The sequence below is a fragment of the Leucopleurus acutus genome (genome assembly GCF_964270905.1).
Source record: "Leucopleurus acutus genome assembly, chromosome: 4".
NCBI classification, from domain to species: domain Eukaryota; kingdom Metazoa; phylum Chordata; class Mammalia; order Artiodactyla; family Delphinidae; genus Leucopleurus; species Leucopleurus acutus.
This window is the reverse complement of record NC_139146.1, coordinates 134829671-134853262: the sequence shown is the minus strand read 5'-3', so window position 1 is coordinate 134853262 and position 23592 is coordinate 134829671. Positions and strand designations below refer to the sequence as shown.

Here is a 23592-nt window from a genome sequence, read left to right as displayed (position 1 = left end):
AAATTTAGCGTCTTAAAATAATGCAAATGTATTTTATTAGAGTCCTGGAAATCAGAAGTCCTAAAAACAGAGTGTTAGCAGGAATGTGTTCCTTGCACAGTCTCGAGGAGATAATCAGTTCTTTACCTCTTCCAGTTTGTAGAAAACATGGACTATAACAATATTTATCCTTTAAACCAAATATGACTGAGCACCTGCTGGTATGAGGCACTATTATAATGCTAGGGATACTGAGCTGAACAAAAGGCACAGTCCCAACGCTGAGAGCTTACATTCCAGTGGAAGGAGAAATAGAATAAACAACTAAACAAATATGCACATATGTGTTAGGAGAAGGATATGCACAACAAAGAAAAGGCAGGAGAAAGTAACTGAGAGTGATGTAAGAGGTGCTGTTTTTACATAAGGTGGTCAGCAAAGGCCTCTCTGATGAGACAATTGATTGAGTTGATCCATGAATAAAAGGAAGGAAGAAATCATGATATCTGGAAGAACATTCAGGCACTGAAAATAGCAACTGAAGAGGCCTTTGTGTGGGAGTATGCTTGGAATGTCTGAGAGACAGCAAGGGGGCCAGTGTGTGGCTGGGGAGAAGGAGAGGAGGAGATGAGGTCAGAGAGAGAGAGAGCTAAAGTGCAGATAAGGTAGTGTCCCAAGGACTGTGAGAAGGACATAGCCCTTGCTCTGAGATGGACAGCCACAGGGACATTTACTTATAGAAGTGTTATAATACGGGTTACATTTAAGGGGTCACTGACTAATGTGGGGAGAATATAACCCCAGGGTCAAGGCTAAAAGCCTCAAGAGTAGTCAGGAAGTCATTGAAATAACATAGGAAGGAGATGATGCTGATCTGGATTAGAACTGTAATGGTGGAGGTACTGAGAACTGTCTGGATTCTAGATAGAATTTGAAAATAAAGTCAATAGATACACTGATGGATTAGATGATTTGGATGTGAAAGGATCACTACCAAGAAAAGTGATTACTCTTCAAAACCAGAAGAGAGGAGAGATGGAGGAAAGAAGGAAGGAAGGATTTTTGTACCAGAATGAATAGGTCTTCTTGGAAAATTAATTCCATGACTTAGGAAAATCTTTGGATATTAGTTAGAAGAAAGATGAATCTTACACAAGCAAACCATGCTTACCTAGCATCAAAACCTTGAATGGTATTAGGCAAGTCTGGCATATGTAGCTGCTTCTGTACATCTGTGTAGTCTATGAGAAGTAATTTCCCTTTTATGAGTCCAAGTTGATGATGTCGCTTTCAACATTATTACAATGTGATTTATTGTTATCTAATCCACACTTGAGTAAAATGGCCCTGTCCTTCTCTGAACAGAATAAAATTTCCCAAGTAGAGTTTTTAACAAGCCTGTGTGAAGGTCACATTTGCTGTCAATTCCACAGCCTCAGGCTAACAGGTAAGCATTCTACCAAATAAACCAAGACACTAATCAGAGGTGGACTGTTTCTCCACAAAGGAGCCATAATTTGCTAGTGCCGTCTACAAAGCCCTGTTTTTCAGTTTCTTTTCAAGATATTGATATTAAAGCATTGATTAAGCTGAATAGAATTATTAAGCACATATATTATTCATCTACTTTTTAATACATGAGAACCTTTTAAGTAAGTAATATTTTTGTTTTAATTTACTTTTGTTTCCACAGTCAGACATTAAATCCTGAGTCAGGCTGCACTGAGAAAAGACATCAGAAAACTGTTATAGATGTCCAATTTCTATTTTCAATTTATCACCGTGTTAATTTTATTTTCTAATTATTATTAGATACATCCACTTGTCTCCATTGGCACCACCGTCACCATCCTGGTCCAAGCTAGAGTCACCTGCAGCCTGGGGGTAACAATGTTCTCCCACCTGATCTCTGCATCAGTCTTGCCCAGCTCTGATCCTTCTCTGCAGAGCAGTTAGACTGATCTTTTCCAAAACTCAAATCACATAATATTTTCCCTTGACTTAAAAACTTATAAAGGCTTCCAAAGGTTCACAGGATAATGAAAAACCACTGGGGACCTGCAGATGCCTGTGATTAGCTTCTCCATCCTCTTCAGCCAGGGAGACCCTTCTGCTCTCATTGCTTTGGCTCTGTCCTTTCCTGGACTAGCTCTGCTCCCAGCTGTTCCAAGATCTTTGCACAGGCTGTCCCCCATCAGGACACTCTTTATTCCCATACTCTCTTAGCTCCTCTTTTTTTTTTTTTGCGGTACACGGGCCTCTCACTGTTGTGGCCTCTCCCGTTGCGGAACACAGGCTCCAGACGCGCAGGCTCAGCGGCCATGGCTCACGGGCCCAGCCGCTCTGCGGCACGTGGGATCCTCCCGGACCGGGGCACGAACCCGTGTCCCCTGCATCGGCAGGCGGACTCTCAACCACTGCGCCACCAGGGAAGCCCTCTTAGCTCCTCTTTATCCTTCAGGTCTCTAGCCATTCTGCTTTACTTTTTCCGGGAACATTTCCCTGACCACCCTGCTTCACCCCATCGAGGTCAAATCTCCGTTTTATGCTCTAACCACCCCATGTTCCTCTAGCTCCTAGCACTTTACGAAGACAGCAACATTACACTAAGCTGGGCAGTTATGCATCTCCCTTACCAGATGGCAAGCTTCGAGAGGGAGGGACCCACACCAGTCTGCTCTAGAGTAAGATGGGCACTCAGTAACTATTTGGTGAATAACAAGTATATACAAATTATTCACAAAAGAAAAGTTTGCCAAAAATTAGCAAAGAGTTAAAATGGAAGATATCAAAATACTTGAGTAAAACTGATATATTTAGACATCTAAATATTTAAATAACCAACTGTGATTGTGAAATGGATATCTGGAGGAAAAGAGGCTTGGTAAATTCAGATCTTTTGATTTTACTCAAAGGCCATTTTTCTGTTGACCTACTGCCTCGAGGGCTTTGCAAACCTTACAGTTTTGCTTTGCTGTACCTCAGCAGCTGTAAACTCTAATGGTAAGTATTAAGGTTTTGTTTTTGTTTTTTTATAGCAGTGCTAAAAAGAGATCCAGATGTCACTAACTAACTGGCTTAGAAAGCAAATGAAACACATGTCAAAAACACAGCCCCAAAAAATAAGTGAATCCGAAAATCATTTCAGTGCTACAGTGTCCAAATTCTGGGGCTATTCACCCTTTTATCTTTGGAGGTCCATGTTCAACACGTATTGTAAATATATCGGCAGTCTCACAATTTGAATGAGCTCAATTTTGGTTGTATGAATATATATACAAGACAAACGTTCTCACTGCTCTGCAGCAATCATAAGGCTCTACTCAAAAGACAGTCTGCTCTCAAGTCAGTGTAGGACAAACCGACACATCCTTCTAGAGGGACTGTACAGTGGCTTTTTGTCTGATTTTTATCTGGGCTAGAGACTCAAAGCAATAAGCTTTCAACCAGTTGTCTTGATTTTTAACAAATAGAAACCAAGGCTTCCCTGGATTCTAAAATGTACGAAAATACTTCTGAAAAAAACAAATACTAATAACAATATCGAGCTTTAGTACAGGTTGACCCAACAACTTCCCATGGACGTAGTAAGAATTATTTTTGACATTTTTAAGAAGGAGGAAATCCATTCCCAATCACCCTCCCCAATTCCCATATTGTACTTTTCAAAAGACTAGACTTAATCAGTTTGATTTTCAGGAGCAAAGCGAGGTGAAGCAGGGCTAAAAATGTAATAAAAATTTCACCTGACCTTATTAGCAAAATGCTTGAACAGATGAAATAATGTGTTCATAAGAATCAGCAGGAATATGACCCACCTTTAAAAGCTGTGACAACTCATGAACTTCTGAATCCCACATGTGCCTCTTTGAACCCACAGCTAGAAGCAGAGCTACTGTGGTAATCATCAGTGCCAGTCATCAAATATTTTCACTTTTTTTTTCCTTTCTGCGCACCCGGTAGGATTGCATTTATTATCACGGCATGACTGTGAACTTGCTTTGGCCAATGAAATGTCAGAAGCTGTGGGTATCACTTTGGTATAGAAGCTCTAACAGCTAGTGCACGATTTGCAGTGTTTGTTTCCCACTGCTGTTGCACTTGTGTTGCTGCAGATGGTAAAAACACCTTCATTCTGGGCCTCTAATTGTAAAGACATGGATGAGAGCCCCAGTCAACCCCTTGTGGACACACATCTTGAGTGAGAAGTATGCCTTTGCTCTTTTAAGCCTTTACAAGTTGAAGTTGTTCATTTCTCTAGCATAACCAAGTCCATACTGAGTGACATACATTTGTAAATACAAGTCATCAAAAATAATTTCAAATGTTATACTATGATTATATATACATGCATATATATATATATATATATATATATAAAAATTTATTTATATTTATATATGGATATCATGGGATGAAAGAGACCAAAGGATGCAAAAACTATAGAATGTTATCAGATTTCAATTCATTAAAATTCCTTATTCTACAGCTCTCTCAAATTTCCTTTTAGGATTTTTAGCCTGAGACAGGAAACCTATATGCATTTCTAGAATTATTGAAGGGTAAGTACAGCATCTGCTGTACTCTCTTTCACAGGTACAGCACAATTTATTGGTTACTGAAAACAATACCATTTGTCCTTCAAATGCATCCCCTGAGGAAGTCAGAGTTCATTCTCTAGTGTTTTCCAGTCTTACGTTCATATTAAAGTATCTGAAAGAACATCCATTTTCATGCATTATCAAAAGGAACACATACCATCTTAAGAGACGGTACAGCTGACTATATTCATGCACAATTTGCTGAGCAATGCCAAACACTGGAAACATCATGAATCAGTTGATGATTCAACAGAAGTCGCTGAGCACCTAGAATCGCATCTTTTGTCTGCTGCCTAATGACGTCCCTTGAATTAAGTAACAACTCAGAGACAGAGAAAAGCTGAGGGAGAGTTTAGTTCATCCACCTACACAGAGCAGGGTAAATCTGTTTTTCTTACTTCCAGATAAATGTCAACAATTTCGTCATTTAAGCAAAAACAAAATTCCGAGAAAGGACTTCCCGTATTTCAGGCAAACCACTACCTATTCTGTGCGCACGCTGATCTCTTGCCTCTTCTTAGGAGAATCTGGACATAAATGAGAGCGAGTTGTATGGCAGTGTAACAGAAGTGAGCAGTTTGCTTTGCCATGGCTGCTTTTCTTGATTTATGAAGAAGAAAGGCAAGAAAAGGAATTGAGCTCTAACAATTCCCTTATCTCTAACACAGGGCTAATAATATCATTTACAACTTAGGGCTCTGAGGATTGAATGAGCTAATCCACACAAAGTGCCTGGCACATAGCAGTGGCTCCATAAACTGTAATTGTTATAATAATAAGAAGAGGGGGGAACCTCAAGATGGCAGAGAAGTAAGACGTGGAGATCACCTTCCTCCCCACAAATACATTAGAAATACATCTACATGAGGAACAGCTCCTACATGACACCTACTGAACGCTGGCAGAACACCTCAGACTTCCCAAAAGGCAAGAAACTCCCCACGTACCTGGGTAGGGCAAAAGAAAAAAGAAAAAACAGAGACAAAAGAATAGGGACGGGACCTGCACCTTGTGGGGGGAGCTGTGAAGGAGGAAAAGTTTCCACACACTAGGAAGCCCCTTCGCGGGAGGAGACTGCGGGTGGCAGAGCGGGGAAGCTTCGGAGCCGCGGAGGGGAGCACAGCAACAGGGGTGCGGAGGGCAAAGCAGAGAGATTCCCTCACAGAGGATTGGTGCTGACCAGCACTCACCAGCCCGAGAGGCTTGTCTGCTCACCCGCCGGGGCGGGTGGGGCTGGGAGCTGAGGCTCGGGCTTCGGTCGGAGCGCAGGGAGAGGTGTTGGCGGCGTGAACACAGCCTGAAGGGGGCTAGTGCGCCACAGCTAGCCGGGAGGGAGTCCGGGAAAAAGTCTGGACCTGCCTAAGAGGCAAGAGACAATTGTTTCAGGGTGCACGAGGAGAGGGGATTCAGAGCACTGCCTAAACGAGTTCCAGAGATGGGTGCGAGCCACGGCTATAAGCGCGGACCCCAGAGACGGGCATGAGATGCTAAGGCTGCTGCCGCAGCCACCAAGAAGCCTGTTTGCAAACACAGGTAACTATCTACACCTCCCCTCCCGGGAGCCTGTGCAGCCTGCCACTGCCAGGGTCTGGTGATCCAGGGACAACTTCCCCGGGAGAACCCACGGCGCGCCCCAAGCTGTTGTAATGTCACGGCAGTCTCTGCCACAGCAGGCTCGCCCCACATAACGTACCCCTCCCTCCCCCCGGCCTGAGTGAGCCAGAGCCCCCAATCAGTCGCTCCTTTAACCCCCTGTTGTCTGGGCAAAGAACAGATGCCAGACGGCGACGTACACGCAGAGGCGGGACCAAATCCAAAGCTGAACCCCGGGAGCTGTGTGAACAAAGAAGAGAAAGGGAAATCCCTCCCAGCAGCCTCAGGAATAGTGGATTAGATCTCCACAATCAACTTGATTTACCCTGCATCTGTGGAATACCTGAATAGACAAGGAATCAGCCCAAAATTGAGGTGGTGGACCTTGGGAGGAACTGTAGACTTGGTGGTGTTTGCTTTCTGCATCTGATTTGTTTCTGGTTTTGTGTTTATCTTAGTTTAGTATTTAGAGTTTATTATCACTGGTAGATTTGTTTATTGATTTGGTTGCTCTCTTCCTTTTTTTTAATATATAGATATATATATCTTTTTCCCCTTTCTCTTTTTGTGAGTGTGTATGTATATGCGTCTTCGTGTGACTTGTCTGTACAGTTTTGCTTTTACAGTTTGTCCTAGGGTTCTGTCCGTTTTTTGTTTTTTTTTTTGTATAGTTTTTAGAACTTGTTATCATTGGTGGATTTCTTTTTCGGTGTGGTTGCTCTCTTCTTTCTTTCTTTCTTTTTTGTTATTATTTTTAACTTTTTTCTTTTTAGTAATTTTTTTTCTTTTAATAACTTTCTTTTCTTTCTTTCTTCCTCTCTTTCTTCCTTTCTCCCTCCCTTCCTTCCTCCCTCCCTCCCTCCCTCCCTTCCTCTCTCCCTCCCTCCCTCCCTTCCTCCCTCCCTCCCTCCCTCCCTTCCTTCCTTCCTTCCTTTCTTTCTTTCTCTCTTTCTTTCTTTCTCCCATTTCTTCTGAGCCGTGTGGCTGACAGGGTCTTGGAGCTCCAGCCAGGTGTCAGGGCTGTGCCTCTGAGGTGGAAGAGCCGACTTCAGGAGATCGGTCCACCAGAGACCTCCCGGCTCCATGTAATACCAAACGGCGAAAGCTCTCCCAGAGATCTCCATCCCAATGCTAAGACCAGCTCCATTCAACAACCAGCAAGCTACAGTGCTGGACACCCTATACTAAAAATGTAGCAAGACAGGAACACAGCCCCACTCATTAGCAGAGAGGCTGCCTAAAATCATAATAAGGCCACAGGCACAAAACACACCACCGGACATGGTCTTGTCCACCAGAAAGACAAGATCCAGCCTCATCTACCAGAACACAGGCACTGTCCCCTCCACCAGAAAGCCTACAAAACCCACTGAACCAACCTTAGCCACTGGGGGCAGACACCAAAAACAACGGGAACTATGAGCCTGCAGCCTGCAAAAAGAGACCCCAGACACAGTAAGTCAGGCAAAATGAGAAGACAGAGAAAAGCACAACAGATGAAGGAGCAAGGTAAAAACAGATCAGACCAAACAAATGAAGGGGAAAGAGGCAATCTACCTGTAAAAGAATTCAGAGTAATAAGAGTAAAGATGATCTAAAATCCTGGAAATAGAATGAAGAAAATTCAAGAAACGTTTAACAAGGACCTAGAAGAACTAAAGAGCAAACAAACAATTATGAACAGCACGATAAATGAAATTAAAATTTCTCTTGAAGGAATCAAAGCAGAAAACTGAGGCAGAAGAATGGACAAGTGACCTGGAAGATAAAAGAGTGGAAATAACTAACGCAGAGAAGAATAAAGAAAAAAGAATGAAAAGAATTGAGGACAGTCTCAGAGATCTCTGGACAACATTAAGTGCACCAACATTCGAATTACAGGGTCCCCAGAAGGAGAAGAGAAAAAGAAAGGGACTGAGAAAATATTTGAAGAGATTATAGTAGACAACTTCCCTAATATGGAAAAGGAAATAGTCAAGCCCAGGAAGCGCAGAGAGTCCTATACAGGATAAATCCAAGGAGAAACACACCAACATACATATTAATCAAACTATCAAAAATTAAATACAATGAAAAAATATTAAAAGCAGCAAGGGAAAAACAACAAATAACATAAAAGGGAATCCCCATAAGGTTAACAGCAGATCTTTCAGCACAACCTCTGCAAGCCAGAAGGGACTGGCAGGACATATTTAAAGTGATGAAAGAGAAAAACCTATAACCAAGATTACTGTACCCAGCAAGAATCTCATTCAGATTCAATGAAGAAATTAAAACCGTTACAGACAAGCAAAGGCTAAGAGAATTCAGCACCACCAAACCAGTTTTACAACAAATGCTAAAGGAACTTCTCTAGGCAGGAAACACAAGAGAAGGAAAAGACCTACAATAACAAACCCAAAACAATGAAGAAAATGTAATAGGAACATACATATCGATAATTACCTTAAATGTAAGAGGATTAAATGCTCCAACCAAAAGACACAGACTGGCTGAATGGATACAAAAACAAGACCCCTATATATGCTGTCTACAAGAGACCCACTTCAGACCTAGGGACACATACAAACTGAAAGTGAGGGGATGGAAAAAGATACTCCATTCAAATGGAAATCAAAAGAAAGCTGGAGTAGTGATTCTCATATCAGACAAAATAGACTTTAAAATAAAGATTACTACAAGAGGCAAAGAAGGACACTACATAATGATCAAGGGACCAATCCAAGAAGAAGATATAACAATTGTAAAAATTTATGCACCCAAAATAGGAGCACTACAATACATGAGGAAAATGCTAACATCCATAAAAGGGGAAATCGACAGGAACACAATCATAGTAGGGGACTTTAACACCCCACTTTCACCAATGGACAGATAAACCAATATGGAAATAAATAAGGAAACACAAGCTTTAAATGATACATTAAGCAAGATGGACTTAATTGATATTTATAGGACATTCCATCAAAAAACAACAAAATACACTTTCTTCTCAAGTGCTCATGAACACTCTTCAGGATACATCATATCTTGGGTCACAAATCAAGCCTTGGTAAATTTAAGAAAATTGAAATCAGATAAAGTACCTTTTACAACCACAACACTATGAGACTAGATATCAATTACAGGAAAAAATCTGTAAAAAATACAAACACATGGACGCTAAACAATAAACTACTAAATAACCAAGAGATCACTGAAGAAATCAAAGAGGAAATCAAAAAATACCGAGAAACAAATGACAATGAAAACACGATGACCCAAAACCTATGGGATGCAGCAAAAGCAGTTCTAAGAGGGAAGTTTATAGCTATACAATCCTACGTTAAGAAACAGGAAACATCTCGAATAAACAACCTAACCTTGCACCTAAAGCAATTAGAGAAAGAAGAACAAAAAAAACCCAAAGTTAGTAGAAGGAAAGAAATCATAAAGATCAAATCAGAAATAAATGAAAAAGAAATGAAGGAAAAAATAGCAAAGATCAATAAAACTAAAAGCTGGTTCTTTGAGAAGATAAACAAAATTGATAAACAAAATTGATAAAAGATGCCAGACTCATCAAGAAAATAAGGGAGAAGACTCAAATCAATAGAATCAGAAATGAAAAAGGAGAAGTAACAACTGACACTTAAGAAATAAAAAGGATCATGAGAGATTACTACAATCAACTCTATGCCAACAAAATGGACCACCTGGAAGAAATGAACAAATTCTTAGAAAAGCACAACCTTACAAGACTGAACCAGGAAGAAACAGAAAATATAAACAGACCAATCACAAGTACTGAAGTTGAGACTGTGATTAAAAATCTCCCAAAAAATAAAAGCCTGGGACCAGATGGTTTCACAGGCGAATTCTATCAAACAATTAGAGAAGAGCTAATGCCTGTCCTTCCCAAACTCTTCCAAAATATAGCAGAGGGAGGAATACTCCCAAACTCATTCTATGAGGCCACCATCACCCTGATACCAAAACCAGACAACGATGTCACAAAGAAAGAAAACTAAAGGCCAATATCATTGATGAACATAGATGCAAAAATCCTCAACAAAATACTAGCAAACAGAATACAACAGCACATTAAAAGGATCATACACCATAATCAAGTGGGGTTTATTCCAGGAATGCAAGGATTCTTCAATATACGCAAATCAATCAATGAGATAAACCATATTAACAAATTGAAGGAAAAAACCATATGATCAACTCAATAGATGCAGAAAAAGCTTTCAACAAAATTCAACACCCATTTATGATAAAAACTCTCCAGAAAGTAGGCAGAGAGGGGACTTACCTCAACATAATAAAGGCCATATATGACAAACCCACAGCCAAGATTGTTCTCAAAGGTGAAAACCTGAAACCATTTCCACTAAGATCAGGAACAAGACAAGGTTGCCCACTCTCACCAGTATTATTCAACATAGTTTTGGAAGCTTTAGCCACAGCCATCAGAGAAGAAAAAGAAATAAAAAGAATCCAAATCAAAAAAGAAGTAAAGCTGTCACTGTTTGCAGATGACATGATACTATACATAGAGAATCCTAAAGATGCTACCAGAAAACTAGTGAAATCAATGAATTTGGTAAAGTAGAAAACTAGTGAATCAATGAATTTGGTAAAGTAGAAGGATACAAAATTAATGCACAGAAATCTCTGGCATTCCTACACACTAATGATGAAAAATCTGAAAGAGAAATTAAGGAAACACTCTCATTTACCATTGCAAAAAAAAGAATAAAATACCTAGGAATAAACCTACCTAAGGAGACAAAAGACCTGTATATAGAAAACTATAAGACACTGATGAAAGAAGTTAGAGATGATACAAACAGATGGAGAGGTATACCATGTTCTTGGATTGAAAGAATCAACATTGTGAAAATGACTATACTACCCAAAGTAATCTACAGATTCAGTGCAATTGCTATAGAACTACCAATGGCATTTATCACAGAACTAGAACAAAAAATTTCACAATTTGTATGGAAACACAAAAGACCCTGAGTAGCCAAAGAAATCTTGAGAAAGAAAAATGGAGCTGGAGGAATCAGGCTCCCACACTTCAGACTATGCTACAAAGCTCCAGTAATCAAGACAGTATGGTACTGGCACAAAAACAGACATATAGATCAATGGAACAGGATAGGATGCCCAAAGATAAACCCACGCCCATATGGTCACCTTATCTTTGATAAAGGAGGCAAGAATTTACAATGGAAGGGCTTCCCTGGTGGCGCAGTGGTTGAGAGTCCGCCTGCCGATGCAGGGGACACGGGTTCGTGCCCCGGTCCAGGAAGATCCCACATGCCGCGGAGCGGCTGGGCCAGTGAGCCATGGCCGCTGAGCCTGTGCGTCCGGAGCCTGTGCTCCGCAACGGGAGAGGCCACAACAGTGAGAGGCCCGCGTACCGCAAAAAAAAAAAAAAAAAAAAAAAAGAATTTACAATGGAGAAAAGACAGCCTCTTCAATAAGCTGTCTTTTTGAAAAGACAGCTTATTGAAGAGGCTGTGATGGGAAAACTGGACAGCTACCTGAAAAAGAATGAAATTAGAAGTCTCCCTAACACCATACGCAAAAATAAACTCAAAATGGATTAAAGACCTAAATGTAAGGCCAGACACTATAAAAGTCTTAGAGGAAAACATAGGCAGAACACTCTATGACATAAATCACAGCAAGATCCTTTTTGACCCACCTCCTAGAGACATGGAAATAAAAACAAAAATAAACAAATGGGACCTAATGAAACTTAAAAGCTTTTGCACAGCAAAGGAAACCATAAACAAGATGAAAAGACAACCCTCAGAATGGGAGAAAATATTTGCAAATGAAGCAACTGGCAAAGGATTAATCTCCAAAATTTACAAGCAGCTCATGCAGCTCAATATCGAAAAACAAACAACCCTACCCAAAATGGGCAGAAGATCTAAATAGACATTTCTCCAAAGAAGATATACAGACTGACAACAAGCACATGAAAGAATGCTCAACATCAGTAATCATTAGAGAAATAAAAATCAAAACTGCAATGAGGTATCACCTCACACTAGTCAGAATGGCCATCATCAAAAAATCTACAAACAGTAAATGCTGGAGAGGGTGTGGAGAAAAGGGAACCCTCTTGCACTGTTGGTGGGAATGTAAATTGATACAGCCACTATGGAGAACAGTATGGAGGTTCCTTAAAAAACTAAAAATAGAAGTACCATACGACCCAGCAATCCCACTACTGGGCATATACCCTGAGAAAACCGTAATTCAAAGAGTCATGTACCACAATGTTCATTGCAGCTCTATTTAAAATAGCCAGGACATGGAAGCAACCTAAGTGTCCATCGACAGATGAATGGATAAAGAAGATATGGCACATATAGACAATGGAATATTACTCAGCCATGAAATGAAACAAATGTGAGTTATTTTTAGTGGGGTGGATGGACCTAGAGTGTGTCCTACAAAGTGAAGTAAGTCAGAAAGAGAAAAACAAATACTGTATGTTAGCACATATATATGGAATCTAAAAAAAAAAAAGGTTCTGAAGAACCTAGAGGCAGGACAGAAATAAAGATGCAGATGTAGAATATGGACTTGAGGACAAGGGGAGGGGGAAGGGTAAGCTGGGACAAAGTGAGAGAGTGGCATGGACATATATACACTACCAAATGTAAGATAGATAGGTAGTGGGAAGCAGCCGCATAGCACAGGGAGATCAGCTCGGTGCTTTGTGACCACCTAGAAGGGTGAGATAGGGAGGGTGGGAGGGAGGGAGACACAAGAGGGAGGAGATATGGGGATATATGTGTACGTATCGCTGATTCACTTTGTTATAAAGCAGAAACTAACAGATCATTGTAAAGCAATTATACTCCAATAAAGATGTTTTAAAAATAAATAAAGAAAAGAAAAGAAGAATGCTTAAATCCATAAATTGTGTGTAGACATATCCCAAGTTCAATTTATAATCATCCTCTTTTTTTCCGCTCCATACTCTTTTTTCATGGAAATCTCATCTAATCTGCAGACTTCAACTATCAACCGAAAAGTAAGATTCCTAAGTTTAATTACTCACCCCTTCTTTGATTTCCAGGCTTGTATTTGCAATTCCTTCTGGAACACTGTCGAGTGGATTTCCCATTGTTTTCTCAAACTCTTTATGTCTACAGCATGCATCATGTCCCCAATCCAGTACTGACCTTAGACATAGGTGAGGATGGCCTCTGTCTTAAAGTCTGATTTGGAGGTGTCTACTCTGACCGCACCGCTCCCCACAGAGTAAGGATTCATCAGAACCAAGATGTCTCATCACTATATAGTTATATCATAATTGCCCTATTTTTTCAAGGGCAAGTAAAATTATTGACAGATTAATAGTATAGAAGTAAATTTCCCAGTTATCTGTATAAGAATGAAAATAGGCATTCAATCCTTGGTTCATTTAATCTAACAAAGTCGTATATTTACTATTTCTATAAACAATGCTAGTTGATTTGCTAAATCTCTTTTCTGTGTATGTCTTGGTAATTAACTGCCCTCCTTTTCTCCACTTTCCACTTCAGAATGCATTTCTGATTTTAACTTCTAAAAATCGGAACTGAACGATTTCTAAGCAGGGAAAAGATAAATGACCATTAATTCAACTGATAATTAACCACCTGAAAATTAACAAAAGACTATATTATCATCATTTTCTGCCTTTCTACAATTTAGGATTTTATTTCCCTCTAAGTCGAAAAATCGTTATTTTTTTCAAGTCAAAAGAAGCGGCAGCTGCACATAGAGCAGTGCACCCAGGCATTTCTAGCTGCACATAGAGCAGTGCACCCAGGCATTTCTAGCTGCACATAGAGCAGTGCACCCGGGCATTTCTAGAGCTGAAGATGCCTCTTCCTGAACTTCACCAAACAGCTTCTATCAGTACGTAAGGAATCTAGGCAATGCTATGTATGATAGGAAGTGGCTGTCCCAGCACCTGGAAGGCACCTGGAAGGCTAGTTTCCTGATGACTCCATCCCTCTATTATCAATGAATTGACTGTAAGCAAGTAAAATAACCAAGGTTGGGGGGAATGATATTGATTTTCTTTTCTGCCTCCGGCAAGGTGCTGCCAAGTCAGTTGGGCAGGTTGCTAAAACTTTTTCCAACTTCACTTTCCTCATCTCTCAAGTGCATTGCCTTCTCACATCTAAAACTCTGCTCCTATGTATGTGACCTATTCCTTGGTCGGAACTTGAAACACACTACAAATCACTTTTATACGAATAAGTGGTTTAACATGCTTCTCCTCCTTCACATGTGTGCCATGATTCATAAGACCACCTGAGTTTGGAAAACATGATAAAGAAAGACAAAACAAAAACAGCAAGTAAAATCACTTGAATGAGGAAATGAAATCTATGGTACCATTGATCTGCTGGTTATACGATAATGTCTTATCAAGGAAGTAGATACACATGGCACACCAGGCATTGGTGACCTCCAATTACCGTCTGTAAAAGTCTACTTTTCATCTGATAAGTGTGGAGTTTCCAGGATACCTCATGTTCTTTCTCATCTATAATTTTTCAAATATTCTCTTTTTCTTAAAGTTGCCCCATTTGGCTAGAAAATCCCAATACCTACCTGAAGATGCCATTCACTTCCTTCTAAGACCCCACCCTGATCACTCCCAGGAAGGATTAAGTATATATGAATTAATGATAAAATGCATTGTTTTGGTAATTTTTTATATGCCTGCCTCTTCTGCTAGACTATAGGAATCTCTGCATTCTCAGACCTAACACAGTATTGGGCATAAAGACAGAATTAAATGCAATTTAACAAATAATATAAAATAACTTAGTGAAAATATTTTTTAAACCTCTGTTTTTTCTTTTTCTTGCAGCTTGGCATTTCATTACTATTTCATGAAATTTCTAAATGTTAAGTTTGCATCTCACTTGTGCTCTTGTCTGTCATTATGACCTTAAAAATGTGTTGCTGACACAAAAAGTAGGCCGAGCATTATTTCTGTCTAATGTATTTGAAATAAGCTGTAGATTTTTACCTCATGTGTTTTCTGTGTTGGCCCAAGCACCCAGTGTAAGGTCTAGCCACACTTGATGTTTTACAAAAAACTTGCATCTTCCCTCAACTCTTCTACAGATTAAAAACCAAATTCTGGTTCCCAAATGTAATTCTTAGTCAGAATAGAAATTGATGTTTATAGTAAGCACCCTTATTGATCATACTAGTCAATAATTTACATCTATAAGATAAATTTTTCAGATCAAGTTAGAGGTATTTGAAAAGAATTCACAATCTAGAAAACCTATTGTGAGGTTTTTTTAGTGATTAATTGTGGAAGTATTATTTCGGCTTGATGAACACTACCGTGTTGTAAATGTCAACAACCCTCAGATCATCTACCTAAAGATATGTTTTGATTGACCTCAAATATACTGCTTTAATGAAAGATTTAAGGTGAAGGTCATGAGCCATTTCCTCAATGCTGAAATGAATCCTTAAAAATACTCCACTGGAATTCCTCTATCGCTCCTTGAGCCTGGTTATGCTGAACTCCAGAGAGAGGAGAGAGAAGAAATGAAACAGCCTATGTCACTCATGCGTGCTACATTCATCTAGGGCTTCAGCATATGTAGTCAGATCCCAGCACACCTCCATCTGAGGCTTGAATGGGGCCAAACTTGGATGAGTGTGGTGATTGAAATTTGACCCTTTTTTAATGTGACTTTCCACTCCTGCTTCCCACTCTCCATCCAACACCACTCCAGCCGATCCCAAATAATTTTCGAAGAGTTTACCAGGCATAGGTTCCAGGAAAGAGGGGATGGTTAATCGTGCTTAATTTTACAGGACAATAAATCGATTCGTAACTAGCAAAGGAAAACTTTCAGAGTAAGCCCAGTGGTATATATTCAAACTGACAGCTGCTGAGTCCTGGATGATCAGTAGGTATAGATTTCTAGAGATGGGAATGGGGAATGGAGGAAAGAGGAACTAGGTGGGAAAGTGGGCAAGCCAGATTCTTAAAGGGAAACCAAGGAATATACCTTAGATGGAGGCTGAGTACATACGTCTAAAATGTTGCCTAAACGAACAAAATAGAAGGTAAACAAGTTCTCAGAGAGCAGAGGTTACATACACACACACACACACACACACACACACACACACACACACACACACACACACAGAGGAAAGAGGAAAAATACCTTACTGCATGAACTCTAGAAATATTTAATAATTATTCCAAAATTTACTTAGAATTGTTCAAATCTTACTTTCAGAGGGGATGCAAAGGAAAACCAAAGTAAGCTAGAGTTCAAGATGTATAAATTCTTATTTCAGGAAAATGTACTATTCCCAATCCTTTCCTGAAAACATTTTGTACCTTAAAAAACAGCAACAAAACCCTCACCTAGACTTGAGGATTCTGGAAAATGATCATCACAAATGACCTTTTTAAGAGAGGCACCAAAAAGCACAGCTTGCTTTTCATGGCTCATCACCCCCCTAAATCCTTATGTAAGTGGCTTCCCGTACTCTTTCTTTGTTAAGCATTATTTTTTAAACATGAACACGTTCAACACTGACTGCTAAACTGGTTAAATCCACATGGCAAGAAGGGCAGCCAACAATCTGGAGTGTGTTAAAAATGGTAATAAATTAAAAATAATGTCTTGTGACAGGGTAGAAATTTATAAAAATAATTTCTAACTATGATCTAGCAAATTCATCAAGATTATATGTGTGTGTGTATATATATATATATATATATACTTATATCAGATATAAAAAATTTACATAACCATGAAGCTAAATACTTGTGCTATAATCTTTCAGGCAAACTCACATTTGTTTTACCTAAATGTAACACTAGTTATCATAATTCTTTGTGATATTATAAAAGGATTCCTTGAATGAATATGCCAGTTTAAGAAAATATGACTCATGCTAAGTATAACCTTAAAGAATTTGAAGGGTTCTCTTTTTATAAACACTGAGAAGCCTATAAATTGCATTGTCCTTGGTGAACAAGCCACTTTGAAATTCTATTTTCATGATGAATAGTATCCATTCACATACCCATATTGCAGGTGTGGGCATGAAGGTTAAGGAAGGTAAAAATACTTTCCCCAGAATTATTTCAACAAAATAGTTTCCCTATTTAAATAAGACTTCCTTCCCAGAAGCTTTTGGGTAACAGCAAAGAGGTTACCCATATTTACATTTATGTGAGGTACCAACTGACCAGGTAAAGATGGTCTTTGTAAAATAAGATGTGCATTCAATGAAATTTTGCTTAAAGAATAACAGACCAGACAGAACCCCCTCTCTATTCATGTTTTAATTATATATCCACTAGCTCATTTGCTGCTCACAACCACCATGAGATATACTGCACACAGCACTATAATTTATCATCATCATTTCCTTTTTGCATGCAAGAAAACTGAGGACCAAAGATATTAAGAGATTTGCTAAGGGTAGTTAATAGAGTTGGAATTACTTCTGTAATTCAGTTCAGTTCAGCTGAACTTCTGACTTTACAGCCTAAGTATTATGGTGAAGCAATACAGGACAATAGTTCAAAGTACATGCTTATTACTCTGCTCTCTGTATCTACGTGTTTGTTTTTGTTTGGTTTATTCATTTATTTTGTTTTTGCTTGTTTAATAGTTTTTTATATACCAGAAGGGATGGGGCAGGGGAGAGGGCAAAACTGGTAAAAGGGATCACTGTATGGTGACAGGAGGAAAGTAAGTTTTTGGTGGTGAGCACACTGTAGGGTATACAGAAGTAGAAATATAATGGGGTAAACATGAAACTTATATAATGTTATAAACCAACGCTACCTCAATAAAAAAGGAAAACAAAAGCTCAGGTTAAAAAGAGAAAAAAAAAACCAAAAAACCTTAGTCAGAAATACCTGGGACGGGGGAGAAGAAATAAGACTTCCTGCAACTTAGTGCGGAAGAACATTTACAGTTACAAACTACACATTCTTTACCAAAAAACACAAAAAGAACCCGTTTTTTTTTAAAAAAAAAAAGGTGTTTGAGAGGGACACACACTGTAGTTAGAAATTATATGAACTTGATCCTAGCTCTCTTCAGGCCTCTTTTTGTATATATATTAAAAAAAAAAAAAAAAAAGGTACAAGCCCTCCCCACCAACACACACACAAACATTCACACGCACACATTCACACACACACACACAGTCACACACACAAACATCACGCTGAGGAAACAGTCATTTGTGAGTCACGGCTCAAAGATAGCACATGCAGACCAGAACTGTTCCTCCATTCTCAAACCAGGAAGTTTGCATGATCTCCAGGTTGAGAATACAAGACCGGCGTCAGGTCGTTCACCCCACCTGCTAGCTGGTTACCATACTTGGCTCCCAGATACCTGAGAGTCTGGGGAAAGTCATAAAGCAGCCAGATGACATTTCTCTTGCACATCTACAGGACAATATGACAGCAACAAAAAAAATTTTTCCCTACTGAAGAACATGATTCAAAGTATATTCGAATGAAGAATGCTATCAGGCAAAATAATTCTGCTTTTAAAGATTTATCTGTAATAAGTCAACCAATCAGTCAATGAGGTAAATTCTAAGAGCTGATACTCGATGGAGGTCACAGTAGCTCAGCTCAGCTGTGCTGACGGACGGAACCAACCAATAAAATCAAAAGACTGGATCAGTCATCTAGTAAAGAACACAAATTACTGCAGCCTCCTTCCCCTGGCCTCAATTTAGTCTTTTTCACACTGTGTCTTGCCAATGTGAGAACAAAACCTATATTATTTTATATAGACCAGTGAGTCTCAAAGTTTCTTCCCTGGCTCCCACTGTAAGGGTGCCTGTGAGAGCCTGGTGAGGAAGAGATTGGCCAAACTGAATAAACTTCCACATCATTCCCCCACTCCAATGGTAAATTAACATTGCCCTTTTGAATCTGTTGTATGTTTTGTGCTTCTGTTTGGGATATTTGATTAAAGAGTTTCTTGGGAAAAAGGGGGACTAACAGGGAGAAGGGGGCTGTGCGTTTATGATAAAGTGAACTAGTACATTTTAGATAATTTCTGGAAATACTAACATAATATCGAGAAGGAAAAAATATTACTAAGCTTTTAATAAAATGACTGATTCCAGGAGAAAAAAAAAAAAACAGCACTGACTATGAAAATAAAATGTCTGTGCTGATACTGGATCCCCTTTCATCCCCTGCCCATGTTCTGCTTCTTGTCAGAATTACTGAACAGGGAAGGCAAAAATCTCACTTTCTCAGCTCCCTTGCTCTGAGGTTCTGGGATGCGATTTCGTGTCTGCCCTAAGATCTGGAGAATGCAAGGGAGACAGTGACACTGTGAGGGCCAGATGGGCTCCTGCACACGTGGGTGTCAGCAGCCGCTCAACTCCAAGTTTTTCCCTTGCTTGGTGGCTGTGGAGAGGCTATGAATTTGGCAGCAGTCTGGCTGTGGTTGCAGCAGTTCCTGACTTCTGGAGCCTGAGACGGTGTGAAAGCTTTGATGCCGGAATTCGAATTCGTGGGGTGGCTCCTCCATCCGTTAAAGATTTTGTAAGCCTCGTGCCAAATCCGTTTTGCCTGAAGAACCCAGAGTTGTTTCTGTTTCTTGCACTGAACCCTAATGATAAAATGCCGTTATTTAGGAAAAATAATGTGTACCCTGGATGAGACTGTACACAATGTACTTTGGATGACATTGAAATTCTGTTTACAGAGTGTAATGCAGACGCTGATGCCTCTATTCCGTTGCATTTGTCTTGTATCATCTCTATTTTTATATTTTGCCAAACACAGATCTAAGCATTGCTTCAAATTCTCCAAAAAAATCTCTCTCTTGCTCTCGCTCTCATTCCCTCCACCTCCAACCCCACTGCCCCTCCACTAGCCCAAGACTTTTCTAATTTCCAAAGGCTTCCTGCAGTTGTGCCCTACCCTGGTGTTTTTCTTCCTGGTCCTACCTTCAATCTTTATCAGGCTTCCTCATTCCTCTAATACTTAAAGCTCTTTTTGGAATGTCAGTCTTCTCTCTTCTTCTCTATCAATCAGAATAATTCAGCTGTCCCAGCTTCTTCTACCCCCAAACTGAATAAGCAAATTCATCTCAAGAGTCAGCAAAACAGAAGGATGTCGTTAGGATTCTGACGGGTTTTTTTGGTTTCTGATTTTTTGTTTTTGTTTTTAGTATGTGCCTGACATCTTACTCTTTGCCTCAAATAGCTTATCCAAATTTTTCTTCTAAGTAAGTATGGATATAATTCTCTTCCTAGTCAGAGTTCTGTTACAAAAATAGCAACCAATAAAACCCTCTTCTTCACTAGAGCATAAATGACTAGCTGACTATCCCAAATGTGTTCTTTTTTTAACTTTTTATGCGTTTTTTGCTTTTTAGTGATTGGTAATTTTATTTATTTTGGCCGTGCCACGTGGCATGCAGGATCTTAGTTCCCCGACCAGGGATCGAACCTGCACCCCCTACAGTGGAAGGGCAGAGTCTTAACCACTGGACCTCAGGAAAGTCCCCCAAATGTGTTCTTTCCTTTCATAGTGTAAAGTTGGGGGGTGACATTTCTTGGTCTTTTATTCAGGTCAGCTTTATGACAAGTTTTGACCAAGAGGACATAGGAGGAAGTGATCTGTGGTCTAAGGTGGTTATGTACCTAGTGGGCCTTCTCCATATTCCCATCTCCTTCTGACATGATCTTCAAGGCCATGTGGTGAGGATGCGGGCATTCACTTTGAAGGTGACAGTTTCCCTGAACGACTATGTGGAAGGGTCCTCACCATCCACACCTGCCTCCTGCATTAGACCGTGACACCAGCAAGCAATAAACTTTTACTGGGCTTCCCTGGTGGTGCAGTGGTTGAGAGTCTGCCTGCCGATGCGGGGCACGCAGGTTCGTGCCCCGGTCCGGGAAGATCCCACATGCCGCGGAGTGGCTGGGCCTGTGAGCCATGGCCGCTGAGCCTGCGCGTCCGGAGCCTGTGCTCCGCAACAGGAGAGGCCACAACAGTGGGAGGCCCGTGTACCGCAAAAAAAAAAAAAGAAAAGAAAATAATAAATAAACTTTTACTGCTTTAAGACACAAGGATTTGGGGAAATTCCCTGTTAGTCTGGTGATTAGGGCTCCACGCTTCCACTGCCGAGGGCCCAGGTTCAGTCCCTCCCTGGTCGGGGGACTAAGATCTCACAAGCTGCGGGGTGAGGATGAAAAAAAAAAGACACAAGGATTTGAGAGGTTATTTGCTAAAGCGTTTAGCCTCACCATAACTAGTTGAAGCACAGGTTTTAATTTCAGTACGTAATTAACATGAGTATGTGCTTCTAGCCTTGACTAGATAGGCCACGTCAGCACTAATCAAAATGATGCTGTTAAAAACTAGAGAGAGAAAGAGATTACTGAACAAGGGGGGTCTTGCTGAGGAAAATAATATCCCTTGTCAAAATACACTTCTTTTCTTCATAAATAAAATTTTACATTTTTTTTTTACTACTATATGCCTCCAATTTTTAAATGTTAATATGTTATGTGAATCTACAACAAAGCAAATGATCATGAAATTCTTCTCAGAGCAACAAAGCGTATCTTTTGAATTAAGCACAATTTGGGAAGTAATGAGCTTCTAGCATTCATGCAACACCTGGACTGGTCCTGTTTCATCAATGATTTGAATACAAACATAGAGGATAAGTTTCTTAAATTTACAGGTAACACCAAATTATATGAATAAGAAAATGTACTAAATGACTGAGTCACGTTTTCCAGAGAGTTTAAAAGCTATTGCGGTGGGCAACTTAATTAATATTCTAATCTATGCTTAGGTTCTAATACTCAATGGCATATGTACGAGCAAGGAAGCAATTTATATGGAAAAAATGTACAGGTGTTAGTTCTCCAGAAGTTTAATGAGCCAACATTTGAGGCAGCTGCTGCCATTAACGTGGTATTAGGCTATATTAACAAACGTGCACGCTTCAACTCATGGGCTGTTAGTCTCGTTTAATTCTCCCCAACTATATCTGGACTATTTGGCTTGCTTCAGTGGGGCAGATTCTAGGGGAATGCTGGAAAATCAGAATCTGTGCTCAAGGAGAAGAATTAAGAATGAGAGGGATATAAGGATTATAATATATTTAATAGGTTGGCCTAGAGACTTCTCTTGCCTGGGGAGGAGTTGACATAACAACTGTGTGCAGCTCGTGAAGATCACCAGGGCCAACAGCACTCACTCCGCAGCAGATTCCCCGGCAGTCCTCTCAGGTGGTTTTGTAGCAGAGTGCCTCTGGGGATACACCTCCCTGCAAACAGAGGGTGGATTTCCACAAGTGCTAGGGGGCACATGTCCTGCGGGTTCTGCCAGCAACTTCTCCACCATTCTGTGACCATGGCTTTGCCCTCTCCAAGAAGATCTGGATCTCAGGTTTGGAGGCAGGAGGGAGGAAACCCTATCACAGCCCTCGGGGAAGTGATGGCCCCTTAGGTCCACTATTCTTATATTATTAGTTATTCCAATCCTCCCTTATAGTTGATCTCTCTTTATATTAAACTTTCTCCATCCAAATTAATGTGTGGCTTCCTTCTCCTGATTAGACCCTGACTGAAGGAATAATCAAAACCTTTCTTCTCCATTAGAGGAAAATACAGCACTATTTATCAGAAAGCGAAAAAATCAGCTGATTTTTTGTATATGAAAACTAACAAGAAAAACTAGCAGATTCTGATCTGATCTCTGATATAAAATTTATATCAGATAAGTCTCTGATATAAATCTCATCTCTGATATAAAATTTAAATGTCTGCCAATCTTTAAATAATCTCTTGACTTTACTTAATACACATGAAGCAATTGCTTAGTATGGTATCTGAAATGTAATTCAGGACTATGGAGTCAAATATTAAAAGTTAATTTTATGAAATACTTTTCCCTTCTTGGGATACAAATGAATCTTGGCTTCCAGGGCCACAGCTCTTGGTACTTGTTTTTTTAAAAATAACCAATTTCCTATGAAGCTCATTTCCTTCTCAAATTGGGAATACGGTAAACCAATAAAGCCATTTTGCCAGATCAATAATAACTAGATTGTATTCTTCTAATACACATAATTCAGTAAGATGAAATAAGATGCTGTGTATCCCAATGAAAACTCACTGAATGAGTCTTTCATGCAGTGTAAACACTATACATTTTCCTTATTCAAAATGAGCATCAATTGGTTTGATTGTGTAATAAAATAAAGGTGGCAGATGTTCAGAGAGAGGGAAAAAATGCATATTTACATGCCCCAAACAGTAACTTTTTCACTATCATGAGTAAAAAACCCCTCTGGAAATATCGTACTTCTTGGGTCTAAAAATTACATTCATGGGAATTGGA

At 39.7% G+C, this 23592-nt stretch overlaps 1 protein-coding gene across 5 annotated transcripts in view; it reads right to left on the bottom strand.

Moving 5' to 3' along the window:
- INPP4B (inositol polyphosphate-4-phosphatase type II B) overlaps positions 1-23592 on the bottom strand; it is a 583153-nt gene that overhangs the window by 439775 nt on the left and 119786 nt on the right. The gene's annotated exons all lie outside the window — the stretch shown is intronic.